Genomic DNA, 13,452 nt, shown 5'->3' with positions numbered 1-13,452 from the left:
GAGATGAGCTCTGCCGCCCAGGCCGCTGCATCAGTGGCCCAGAATCTGGGACTTGAGCTGGGAGGGGGAGAGCCGGCCTCCGCCAAGAGCCAGGGCTGGAGCTGACACTTTTTTTAAACACCGTGAGTGTGCTGGGGTAGTGCCTTGTCCTGAAAGCCCGAAGTTTATGTAGCGGGGGGAAGAGAGGCCGCCAGTGTTTACATCTGCTGTGCTCCTGGTATTCGCGGAGCTCAGAGGCTCCTAACACAGAATGGTGTCATTCGTCAACAGCAGGCTCTAGCAAAATCTGCCCATCTATGGCGGGTGGAGTAGGATGTAGGTAGGCAAGGCTTGTCCTGGGAGGGGACACCACGACACCCACTTGCTGGTTGGGTAACAGGGTCCCCCCAGAGGTGGCCTGGGTATTACAGCCAGAGGGGACTTGGTGTCCACACAGGGTGTCGGCAAATGTGGCAGCCAAGTGCTCTAGCGTGGATGAGGCGAGGAAAGGCTGACAAAGGAAGGGTGCCTCTGCGGAAAGGTCCAAGCCCTGGGCCCGTGGGTCGCTCGCCGGGGCAGGGGCTCCAACGATCAGCCCAGAGTTAGGAGAAAAGGTCCTGTCTCTACCTTCACGGAGCTCCTGGCCCAGTTGGGGAGCCAAGTGCCAGCATAGCCAGAGAACTCACCATACCCGTCCGTTAAATGGGTGACACCATGAGCTTCAAGCTTCAGAGGAGGGAGGGAGATGCCTTTGGGGCACAGGAAGTGAGGCAGTGCCTCACCTGAGTGGCCCTTGGCAGTAATGGAGGAGGGGACACGAAATGAACCCCGATCCGGACAGAAAGGCCAGACCAGCCTTGCTGGATGTAAGGAACAGGAGATACAGCAAACGTAAATGTCAGTTCCCACACCCAGGGGTGCCAGAAATGTCCATTTCCTTATTCTCTCATTCTCTAAAACTTCTCTACAAACCACCTTAATCTTTGTTCTGAGTCCCCACCTTGTTGAGCTGGCAGGGATATCCAACCTTATTTCTTCTGGGTCCCCACTGTCCCGCCCCAGGCTGTCTATAGTACCAAAGGCATCTGGGGTGGGGCCCTTATTGTCATTAATGCATACACTGTTTCTGCAGGGTCCTTGAGGTCAGGGGCTGTTACTTCTTTTTCTTTTTCTTTTTGTTTTTATTTTTATTTTTATTTTTGAGAGGGCATGAGCAGGGTTTGGGGCAGAGAGAGAGAGACAGAGGATCCAAAGTGGCTCTGTGCTGACAGCAGCTAGCCCGACGCGGAGCTCAGACTCACGAACCTGGAGATCATGACCTGAGCCGAAGTCAGACGCTCAACCGACTGAGCCATCCAGGCGCCCCCTCCTCCCCACCCTCTTAAGGAAGTTCTGCTTCTGTAAACACAGCCTCTTCCAAACCTCACCACCCTTCTCGCTCGTTCACGGTACCTTTGGCAAGGCCCAGAGCACCAGCCACTAAACAAACCTTTCTGCTTTCCCCAAGGGCAGGGACACCTGTAATCTTCAGATCTTCTTAGGAAGCGAGAAAAATAATGGCATTTCATCCTTCAAGGGTGACAAAGGTAAGAAAAACGAAAGCGAAGTTTCCATATTAAAATGATTGGAATATCCATATGCCCTATTCCTGATGAAAGGAGGAGTGGGGGCCAATGAGGGGAGCCCTGAACAATATCCTTTCCAGAACACATTGTCTGAAGTCACCCTGCCGGTCCCGTAAGGACCCCTCCAGTGCCACTTCTCGAGGATACATCACATCGAGCATGGGATCTTTGGGCCAAATGGCCTCTTAAAAAAATTAAACGTATTTCTTCACAGCATATTTGGTTCTGTGACATGCAGGTTCGGACCGTGGTCACTTTGGCTGCAAATCACAGTGTCTTCTGTGGACAGCTACCCACAGGCCTGCCTCTTAAACTCCACCTGTGTGCACACCTCGGAGACGCCATCATGGCACCTGCTTTCAGGAGGCTGGTGGTGTGTAAGCTGACACTTCTCTCCCAAAGGGGGACAAATTGGAGTCCCACTCAGTGGCCTCTGTCTATAGCTCTGGGGACATGAGCTGCAGCTGCTGTAGAGCCTTCTGCTGGGCCCCAGGCATGGCCCTGATGGCATCCCTCGCCATCTCACGCTCTCGATGCCGGTGCAGGGACCACGTCTTCAGGAGCAGAGCTCCCCGCTCGCTCTCCCCAAAGGGAGGCTCCCGTCTCTCTCGAGCCAAGAGTCTCACAGGTATAATACATTCTTGGTGGGAATTAGCTCCTGGCTAGCTTTCTCCAGTCATCTGATCCTCTTTTTCTCATTTTAAAGTCTATTTATTTATTTAGAGAATGTGCATGAGCAGGGGAGGGACAGAGAGTAAAGGGGACAGAAGATCCAAAGCAGGCTTGTGCTGACAGCAGAGAGCCCTAGGTGGGGCGTGAACTCACGAACCGTGAGATCATGACCTGAGTCCAAGTCAGACGCTTAACCGACTGAGCCACCCAGGGGCCCCGTCCTATACTCTACTAGTGTTTCTATGCTTTCCTTTTTGTTAACATCCTGACCCATCACACTTGTTGAGAGTGTGTTTTCCCCGTCAGGCTAAGAAATCCACGAGGCCAGGAATTATGTCTGTCTTGATTATGGCCATAGTTCCCTACCCTCCATTGTAATTAGCACATAGTGTATGTTCAGTGGTATTCGCTGATTAAATAAATAAATGATTGGTCAGGTGAATGAACATATTGAAAAAACTTGGATATAGTATTAGGAGTGCTTTTTGCTGTAAGTAATAGTGACTGAAACAAATCGGGACTTATTTTTCTCACATGACCACAAGTCTAGAGGTAGGTGTTTCCATACTAAACAGCTCAATGATTTCAAAGCTCTTTGGGAATTTTTATTTTTCTTGGCCTTTGCCTCATGCCTGCAAAATGGCTGCAATAGCTCCAAGTATCACATCCCTACATAATAGCTTTTCTGTCCCAGGAAGAAAGAGAACTCTTCTTCCATCTCTCTCTCTCTCTCTCTCTCTCTCTCTTTCTCTCTCTCTTTTTTGTTCAGAAGGAAAATCTTTCCCAGGACCCTCTCAGCAGATACCCCTTATATTTATTGGCCAGAACAAGGTCACATCACACCCTTAGCTGTATGGGAAGTTGGGAGAGAGTAGGTCTTCGTAATTCAGGGCCCAACTCGGTTTTGACACTGACACTCACTGTGTGGATGGTGGGATGAAGCTAGTTCTAAGAGCTCTTGCCCTTCCTTGCCCATATGGTCCCAGGTGGAAAGTGGGGTATCATGACGTGGCCACAAACAAATATCATGTGTTGTTCTTGATGCTTGCTGGAGAATGTCACTTTCCATCCCTTGAAAGTCCCTCCTTGACACTGGCCCACCCTGGAGACGGAGTTCTGCCAACGAGCTCACCCGTTTCAGTTCAGTGCCTTGACTGTCCTCTCTGTGATCACAGCAGAGATGTGCACCAACCATGTGCCCAGCGACCGAATCAGTTATACAACCTCTTCGTGCCTCATCTTCCTCATCTGTAAAACGGGGCTAATTGTACTACCTCATAGGATGATTGTGGGGATTCAATTAGTTAATACACGCAAATACGTAGAATAGTACTCGGCACATAGGACTAAATCAGCGTTCGCTGTGGTTATTTTATTATATCCCCATTCCACAGATGAGAATACATGCTCCTAAAGGTTAAATAACTTGTCCAAGGTCATGTAGTTAGGGGAGCCAACGGTGAAAGCCCGATCTGTCTGACTCTAGAGCCCACGCCCTTTCTTCTCTTACCACAGGGTTTCTCTGTGGTGAGTTTCTCCTGACTGTCCCAAGGGTGGGTGTCTTGCCAAAGACGTTATCTATTAATTCCTTTCGGGTCTGGATGGAACGCCACCTCCTCCTTGAAGCCTCCCAGGGCACTTGCTCTCTGTTCCTCACTGGCACTTGGCAGGCCCCCTGTCTCTTCTCTGGAGGGCAGAGAGTGTCGGTCTTGCCCACGGTTGTCGTCATTAGTACAGACACAATCTGGAACCTCCGGAGACACCTACTCCTGATAGGGATGCTGATACCCAAGCAGGGCACTCGCCTGAGGTCAGGCAGCCTCAGAGAGCACTCCCTCGGAGCTCGGGCCTCCAGACGCCCTGCCCAGTGCCCTGTCCTCTTTCAGGGCTTCCTCCACGACGTGAGCGCTTCGAAAAGACAGCAGCTCATCCAAAGGAGACCCTTACTCAGAGTCGGGCTGAGAATGGGTCTCACTTGGGAAATCCTGGCCCGAGCAGTAAGAGCAGACCGCGTCTTACCCGTCTCTGACCTCCTACCTCTACCCTCTCCTCCTAGCGAGGCCCATGTCACTTTCCATCCCTTGAAATTCCCTCCTTGACACTGGCCCACCCTGGAGACGGAGTCCTGCCCTGGAGCTGTCCCCCTGCAGGTGTGGGGACTGCTGCCCAAGAACCTGTAGTACACAGATGGCGACACTAGAGGGCAACGTCACTGCTTTAATCCTTGTGACAAGGGCATTAAGCGTCTGAATCAGATGAAGATGATGGTGATGATGGTGATGGTGATCTTGATCACGGCCAGGGTTACTATTTATTGAGCCAAACTTCCCTGTAATAAGCATGCATCACCTCTAATCGGTAGGTCATTCTGTGCATAGCCCTTTCTTCTTCTGTTCTGCATTATAGAAAATGGACCACATCTACCTCGTTACCCAAGTCTGACACCTGGGCATGACCAGCTTTTTTTTTTTTTTTTTTTTTTAAGGCTATTTTATTTATTTTGAGAGAGAGAGAGAGTGAGAGCATGCGCGTGCATGTGAGCAGGGGAGGGGCAGAGGGAGAGGGAGAGGGAGAGAATCCAGCGCCATCAGCTCAGAGCCTGATCAAGCGGGGCTTGATCCCACAAATCCTGAGATCATGACCTGAGCCAAAATCAAGAGTCGGATGCTTAACCGGTGGAGCCCCAGGCGCCCCGTGATCCGCTTTTCCACCCTCACTGTCTCCCCACTATGGCTGACTCCTCCTGTCCATTCTACGCCCCAGATCTTAACCCATCTGCTTTTTCCATTTCCACTGTCTGGCTTCCTCCGCTTCCCCATTCAGTTTACCGAGAGCCACAGCCCTGGTGCAGGCCGCCGGCTCCCAGCCTTGCTGCACATTAGAATCCCCTGGGCAGCTTGGAACACTGACGCCTCGTTACAACGCAGCCCAATTAAGTCAGGATGTATGGGGTTGGGAGCCAGGCACCAGTGCTTGTGAAAGATCTCCAGGTGGTTCCAGTTTGCACCAAATTTAGGAACAACTCTTCCCTTGGGTGGAGAACTTCCTCCGCATGCTTTCGCCGGGGCACCTTCCACTTCACCCGGCAGGCCTCATTTAACATCGCTGCCTCCTGGAAGCCTTCCCAGAACACACTCAGATCCCCACAACTGCTCCTCCCGCATCCAGACGCTTAACATCCTGTGTAGTTACCGCTTTTCCAAATGTCTGCCTCCCTCTGTTACCACCGCCTCCTTCAGCACAGAGTGAAAGGTCTGTGCTCCACGGTGTGTGGAACCAGGTATGGAATGAATCTTTGCAACAACACAAGAGGTATTTAAGTGCTATGATTCTTACGATTTTGAAGTTTGCCCCAGGTTTTAATTTTTGCAGTTAGTCTACGTACGGTGTGTGAAGCGTAAAGAGATACAATTTTCCGTTCAAAAGTGGATGTAAATTAAAGACATCTGTTCCTCATACCCTTAAAGCCAATTTTTACCTGTTTTCTGTTTGAAAATAGAAACTGTGGCCGACACCTGCCAGGGGCCTTGACTATGGAGACTATGGAAAACATCCAAAATGCTGTGGAAGACTGAAACCAAAACAACCATTTTAACCAAGAAGTGAAACCAGGGACCTGATGGGCTGAGTTCATCTGCAAGGGTCTGCAGCGGGGGGGTCCTGCCTGTGCCACGGAAGGGGCAGGGAGGGCATGCCTGGTCTCTCCCGGGGGGGCTGGGACCCACTCCTGTCCCCTCTTCTAGTGATGTACATGTCAGGGCCCATTTTACAAAGGCAGAAATCCTGGCCTAAAGACAAAATGCATTGCCAGGACCCTATTCCAGAGAAGCCGCAGAGGCAAGAATCAAACTCAGTCCTCTCTCTGACTCTCCATGTTCTTTCCACCGTGTTGGGATGGGCCAAGGTTCCCAAGCTCACTTTCCCTTCACTCTTGAAGTATTTTTTAAATTTCATTTTTATCCAAGTAATACATTTATATAGTTTAAGCAGTCAATGCCATAAAACTTAAGGCAACGAAAAGTGGTTCCCTGTAGTGCTTCCCTAACCTAACTCTGGTCCCCCAGAGGCAGCTGATTTCAATTCTTTGAGCTATTTTTCTGGAATTTATGTCCTTGTGTTCATAACATAATAACACTATTTATTGATCTGTAAAAAGTTTAAGGTATTAAACTCTTCCTTTTTTTTTTTTTTTTTTGGTCATCTCTACATCCAGTGTGGGGCTCGAACTCACAACCCTGAGATCAAGAGTCACATATTCCACTGACTGAGCCAGCCAGGTGCCCCTATCCTCTTGGTTTTTGTTTTTTGTTTTGTTTTGTTTTGAGTGAGGGAATCTGATCTTTTTTTCTAAGTTTTAATTTATTTTGATTTTTTTTCTTTTCAAATTTTTATTTACAGTCTATTTAACATACAGCGCAATATTAGTTTCAGGAGTAGAATTCAACGACTCATCAGTTACTTATATACAACACCCGGTGCTCATCACAAGTGCCCTCCTTAATACCCATCACCCATCTAGCCCATCCCTTTCCCACCTCCCTCCATCAACCCTGTTTGCTCTCTATCTTTAAGAATCTCTTGTAATTTGTTTCCCTTTCTTTTTTCTTTTTTCTCTTTCCCCCTTCCCCTACGTTCATCTGTTTTGCTTCTTAAATTCTACCTATGGGTGAAATCATATGGTATTGTCTTTCTCTGACCTTTCGCTTAGCATAACACACCCTAGTTCCATCCACGTTGTTGCAAATGGCAAGATTTCATTCTTTTTGATGGCTGAGTAATATTCCATTATATATATATATTTACAATTATATATACCATACCTTCTTTTTTTTTTACATTTTAAATGTTTATTTTTGAGAGAGGGAGAGAGAGAGAGAGAGAGGAAGGGCAGAGAGAGAGGGAGACGCAGGATCCAAAGCAGGCTCTAGGCTCTGAGCCGTCAGCACAGAGATCAACGCAGGGCTCGAACCCACGAACCATGAGATCATGACCTGAGCTGAAGTCGGATGCTTAACTGACTGAGCCACCCAGGTGCCCCCTATACTACATCTTCTTTATCCATGCATCGGTCGATGGACATTTGGGCTCTTTCCATAGTTTGGCTATTGTTGAGAGTGCTGCTATAAACACGGGGGTCCGTGTGCCAGTTGAAATCTGAATTTTTGTATCCGTTGGGGAAATACCGAGTAGAGCAATTGCTGGATCGCTGGGGAGTCTATTTTTAACTTTTTGAGGAACCTCCGTATTGTTTCCTTTGCTGCAAGCTTTTTATCTTGATAATGTCCCAATAGTTCGTTTTTGCTTTTGTTTCCCTTGACTCTGGAGATGTCTAGTAAGGAGTTGCTGAGGCTAAGGTCAAAGAGGTTGCTGCCTGTGTTCTCCTCTAGGATTTTGATGATTTCCTGTTTCATATCTTTCATATCAAGGTCTTTCAGGCATTTTGAATTTATTTTTGTGTGCGGTATGAGAGAGTGGTCCAGTTTCGATCTTTCTGCATGTTGCTGTCCGGTTTTCCCAACATCGTTTGCTGAAAAGACTTTCTTCCATTGAATATTCTTTCCTGTTTTGTCGAAGATTAGTTGGTCATATAGTTGTGGATCCATTTCTGGGTTTTCTATCCTGTTCCATTGATCTATGTGTCTGTTTTTGTGCCAGTACCACACCAAGCTGTGCAATACAGCTTGAAGTCTGGAATCGTGATGCCTCGAACTTTTCTTTTTCAGGATTGCTTTGGCTATTCAGGGTCTTTTGTGACTCCAAATGATTATTTGTTCTAGCTCTGCGAAAAACGTTGGTGGGCGTTTTGATAGGGATTACATTAAATGTGTGGATTGCTTTGGGTAGTGTAGACATTTTAACATGTTTATTCTTCCAACCCATGAGCATGGAGTGTTTTTCCATTTCTTTGCGTCCTGTTCAATTTCCTTCGTAAGTGTTCTATAGTTTTCAGAGTACAGACCTTTTACCTCTTTGTTAGGTTTCTTCTTAAGTATGTTATGGTTTTGGGTTTTGTTTTTTGTTTCTAATTTTTCGAATTGAAGGAAGTCATACATTTTTAGTCTCCCATTTTATATAAAAAAAGAACTTGAGGTCATAATGTTTTCCTTTGAGTACAGGTTTACTGTACTGCATAGGTTTTCATTCTTTTCTAGAAAATCTGTTACTTGAGTTGCAACTTTCTGAATGTCTAGGACTTATGTTAGAAGAATGTTTCACAGTTTTCAGACAGTTGAGGGAATTTGGGGGTCAAGTTTTTCCTTGTTGATTTCTAGTTTCATTGGCCTATGATCAGCATACGTTGTTTGTGAAATCTTTGCCGTTTATGATTTATTAATTTCCACTGTGGCTAAATATATGACGTATTTTGGTAAACTTTCCAGGGACATATGAAAAGGGTGTTATATTCTTTATTTCCGATGTTAAAAATCTGATGTTAAAAATTCTGGGGGCGCCTGGGTGGCGCAGTCGGTTAAGCGTCCGACTTCAGCCAGGTCACGATCTCGCGGTCCATGAGTTCGAGCCCCGCCTCAGGCTCTGGGCTGACAGCTCGGAGCCTGGAGCCTCTTTCCGATTCTGTGTCTCCTTCTCTCTCTGCCCCTCCCCCGTTCATGCTCTGTCTCTCTCTGTCCCAAAAATAAATAAAAAAACGTTGAAAAAAAAAATAAAAAAAAAAAATAAATAAAAATTCTGGACACACCTATTAAACTGAGCGTGTTGATTGTATTACTTAATCCTCTGTATATGAGATAAGCTATTTGCTTGCTCGATCCATCAAGTTGTTTAAAAAGTGTATTAATATGTCCAACTATAACTTTTTATTAAATTTGTCTGTAGGCCCAGGAATTTTTACCTTAATACTTGTATTTATATTCTGTACTGGATATACTCTGAATGTATATATTCTTTGGTACATTACTTGCAACTTTTACATGGACTCCGACGTAACATAATAAAATACTTTGTCTTACTTCATGCTTTTGGTCCGGTGTGTCCCATTGGTTTTCTTTTCTTTTTTTTTTTTTTTTTTAATTTTTTTTTTTTTAACGTTTATTTATTTTTGGGACAGAGAGAGACAGAGCATGAATGGGGGAGGGGCAGAGAGAGAAGGAGACACAGAATTGGAAACAGGCTCCAGGCTCTGAGCCATCAGCCCAGAGCCCGACGCGGGGCTCGAACTCACGGACCGCGAGATCGTGACCTGAGCTGAAGTCGGACGCTTAACCGACCGAGCCACCCAGGCGCCCCTGGTTTTCTTGAGAGTGGAGGCCCCAAACTTGTCCTTGTCCTTGCCCTTGGAGATACAGGGGCTCTCCGTGGCCTCGGGTGCTCCTTCAAGTGCCCCCTCCAGGCTTCTTGGTTGTTCCCCAGAGAGTGAGTGAGCTGGCGGGGGCACTAAGGGATGCCAGTCAATGCTCAATCGAGGAAACCTCGGGATTCATTTGAGCCGGTTTATAAAAGTTTTGCTTTCGCTTAATGCCTGGGTACTTTCTGTACAGACGGATGTTGTACAGGCGTGGCTTACCTGTTTGCTAAAGCAGGTCTGGTAGGGCCGCTTTGCAGGCATTCTGGCGGCACTCTGAAGCAGAGTCGTTTGGAACAGCGGATTATGACTAGTGTTGAAACCCAGGGATAGCACAGAAGAGGTAAGAATGCTTCGTGCAGTGAGGGTGGGTCTGTTTCGTGAAGCTTCCCTCGATTGTGTGTTTGGTATCCACACCGGGCTAGAAGGCAAAACACCTCTCTGGGTGAAAGTTAAAAAGGCATGAGCTCTGCTGCATAGGAGGATGTTCCGGGAGGCAGCTGATCTGGCTTCAGAAGAGAGTAAAAGTAAAGGAGGATTAGATTCCTTAAGAAAAAAAAAAAATTCCATGACTCCCTCCACCCCTAGCTGACTTTAATGACCAGGCCCCCGCGGCATTTATGGTGCACTAGAAGTAAACGGTAAATGGTAGCCAAAACTCCCAGCGGTCTTTCCCCAGCCCTGCTTACCTGACCCTCCAGCGGCCCAGACCAGCCTGGTTTCTCTGCGGTCGTCATGAAATGCTCCGGGCAGGAGGGCTCAGGTAGAGAGCTCTGCGTGAGAGGGAAGCCTGAGGGGGTGAAGCAGGAGGCGGAAAGCAGCCGGGTTCTAGTCCCTGCGTGGGTCCTAAAGGGCTGTGACTGTGTGCGACTCTGGGCATGCTCTCTGAGGCTGTCTTCTCACGAGTCAAATAAGAAGAACCCTTCCAGTCTTGTGTCCCACACAAAGCTATTCTGACGACCCACGGGAGAGAAGAAAACAACAGTGCAGTCAACACACGTCTGTGACAGAGAGCAGTATTTTGCTAATGGAAGGCCTTTTGTTTCCCCCGAGCGGGACAGAGAGCGATGTGGGCAGGCAAGACAGACAGTAGGCGAGGCAGCTGAGTTGAATTGCTCCAAAAACAGGAAGAGGAAGTTGAAATGACCTGAGGGAAAATATAGGAAGTAGGAGAAAGGGGTCAGAAAGTCTGGGAGAGGGGCGCCTGGGTGGCTCAGTCAGTTCAGGGTCGGCCTCTTGTTATCCACTCAGGTCATGATCGCATGGTTGGTGGGATGGAGCCTTGAGTCAGGTTCTGCACTGACAGCAAGGAACCTGCTTGGGATTCTCTCTCCTCTCTCTCTCTCTCTCTCTCTCTCTGCTCTTCCCCGCGCGTGCTCTCTCTCTCTCTCTCTCAAAATAAATAAACATTGAAAAAAAAAAAGTCAGGGAGAAGAAGATTGACCCCTCCTGGTGACCCCACAGGTTTGTCATCAAATGCCTGAGTGATTGGATTTCCTGGGGATGGACAGAACTCCACAGTCTGAAGTGGGGCTATAAGCGGGGTCAGCCCACGTGGCCAAGGGGACAAGCTGACTCGTGGCTTCCGCGTTTGCACTACCTATGCCTGGCATTCCGCCAGGCACCCGGATGCCATGGTAAGATGGCCCCTGCCTCGGGGCGCGTGGGTAGCTCAGGTGGTTAAGCGTCTGACTTTGGCTTAGGTCATGATCTCATGGTTTGTGAGTTCCAGCCTTGCTTTCGGCCCTGCATTGTCAGCACAGAACCTGCTTCGGATCCTCTGTCCCCCCCTCTCTCTCCCCCTCCCCCACTCGCGTTTTCTCTCTTTCTCTCAAAAGTAAATAAACATTAAAAAAAAAAAAAAAAAGACAGTCCTTGCTTCATGGTGCTGACAGTCCAGTGGGGAAGGAGGATAGCATCCAAGTAAGCGTGGGAGTGGTGAGTTCTCTCACATGTGGGTGGAAAGCACTCTGTAAACTATAAACTGTGAAGTCCACCCTCGAGGGCTGCTGGGGATCCCACAGCAAGCAGCACATGGCAGGACGTGCTGTGGTTTTGTGTACTTTCCCGGCCCACTCCAGCCGACGCACAGATGTTTTCAGAGTGTAAAAGCCTTCCGTCTCTTCTTCAATAGCTACACGATTAAGTCTAGACCCCACTCCTGTGTCCCCCAGACTCCATTCTTGGCATCCTGAGACCGGCCCGAGAGCCTGGTTCCTCTGGGGCTCCCCTCCCCCGGCAGCAGCCAGGCTTCTGGGAGCAGCTGCCCTGCCCCCGCCAAGTGACAGGTGGGGCTACTATGCGGCTGTGATGCCTGGGCACCCTGCCACTCCTCGTGAGTCATACAGGCCTGGCCCCACACCCCGCCAACCAGTGTTCCCAGGCTGCCTTCCCAGAATGCCTGGCTCAGCCCCAACAAGGCCAGCCCCCTCTGGCAGCCGGCTCGAAGACCCTTCCCCTTTCAAATTTCCTTGAGACCAGCCTGGAGTCTCTCCTCAGCTGGAAGGGCCCTTACTGTGGGAAGAAGGGGGTGGGGATGGCATTTTCTTAGTCTGCCAGCCGTTGGCACCGCCCGCTTCAAAGAAGCTATTACTTAACTGGAAAATGTGCAAAGGGTAAGAACAGGAAATTTATAGAGCTACAAATGGCTAATCAACATATAAAAAGACACTTGGACATTCCTAATTATCAGGGAAATGCAAATTAAAATAAGACAACATTTTTCTTTTTAAAAAACGCTTTATTGTGCAAAATAGGACCCATGTAGGAAAGGGCACAAGGTGCAATTACACCACCGTGAGCAGGCTGCTAGCGTTCTGTCTGCCTAATTTCTGTCTGTTCACAAAAGGGTTGGACATAATGACGTCCAAAGAGCCTCGCAGTTCCGGCACTCCCTGAACCACCCCTGTCAGTTCTGGTTTATTGCTAACTCCCCTAGGGGAATATATTTTCCTGGGGAAACTGTCCTAACCTCTCTTTCTTCTCAGTCCTAATCAGGCATACACACGCTCACCCACCACCTCCCAGCACCGACTGGTGGCTCCAAAAAATTTCGACGGAGAAAGCCAGCCCGAGGAAGGCGGATGCGAAGCACAGGGCCGACGCCTGGGCTGTGACAAGGGAAGTGGCTCTTGTGGTCTCCACCACCTTGCCCCCTCCATGCCCAGTGGCCCTCGGAGGCCCTCACTGGCTGGACTGGCAGAGGTGTGCCAGCTGCGAGAAGATTGGATGCACAGTTATTCAGTGCCTGCTTTGTCCTAGGCCCGGTGCTTGATAATTTCATTTTCTTGCCTTGAAAGGTCCCATTTCACAGATGGCAATGTCGTCCTAACATTCCCAGGTCTTCATTCAGAGTTGGCTTGCACGTGGCGGGGCTGGCAGCCACGCCATTTGATTCTGACTCTGAATCAAATGTTTTCTGCCATCCTGTGCCACTCCCGGCGCCCAGCTCACCGCATATCCTATAGGCCTCACGCCCACTCCAGGGGTCCCTTGAAGGAGTCTCTCCCTCTCCCCCAGGGCAGTCTGGAGCGAGCTGAAGACACTGGTCCCAGCCTTGGGTCTTCCCTCCCACTCTTAGGACTTTTCCTCAGAGGGCTCAGGTCAAGGTCCTTCTCATCACCGGCTATTCCCCTCTGAACATGTACACAGTGGTGGAAAGGCTGGAAAGAAGTAAGGGACCGACATGGCCTCATTTGCACAGGGCTTTTCTGCTTTTAGCACCAAAGTCCTGTACCCCCGGAGGCCCCTCAGTCCCAGGCACACCGTTATGGTTTCTAGGGACTGTCCCAGTTTTCAGACTAAACGCACCACATGCCATGAACCAGTCTCAGGATGGCTGATGATCCTAGGAAGAAGGGAAACAGAAAGGAAACA

This window comes from Panthera onca, chromosome D2 (assembly GCF_046562875.1).
Source record: "Panthera onca isolate mPanOnc1 chromosome D2, mPanOnc1 haplotype 2, whole genome shotgun sequence".
Lineage (NCBI taxonomy): Eukaryota > Metazoa > Chordata > Mammalia > Carnivora > Felidae > Panthera > Panthera onca.
This window is presented reverse-complemented; position numbering follows the sequence as displayed.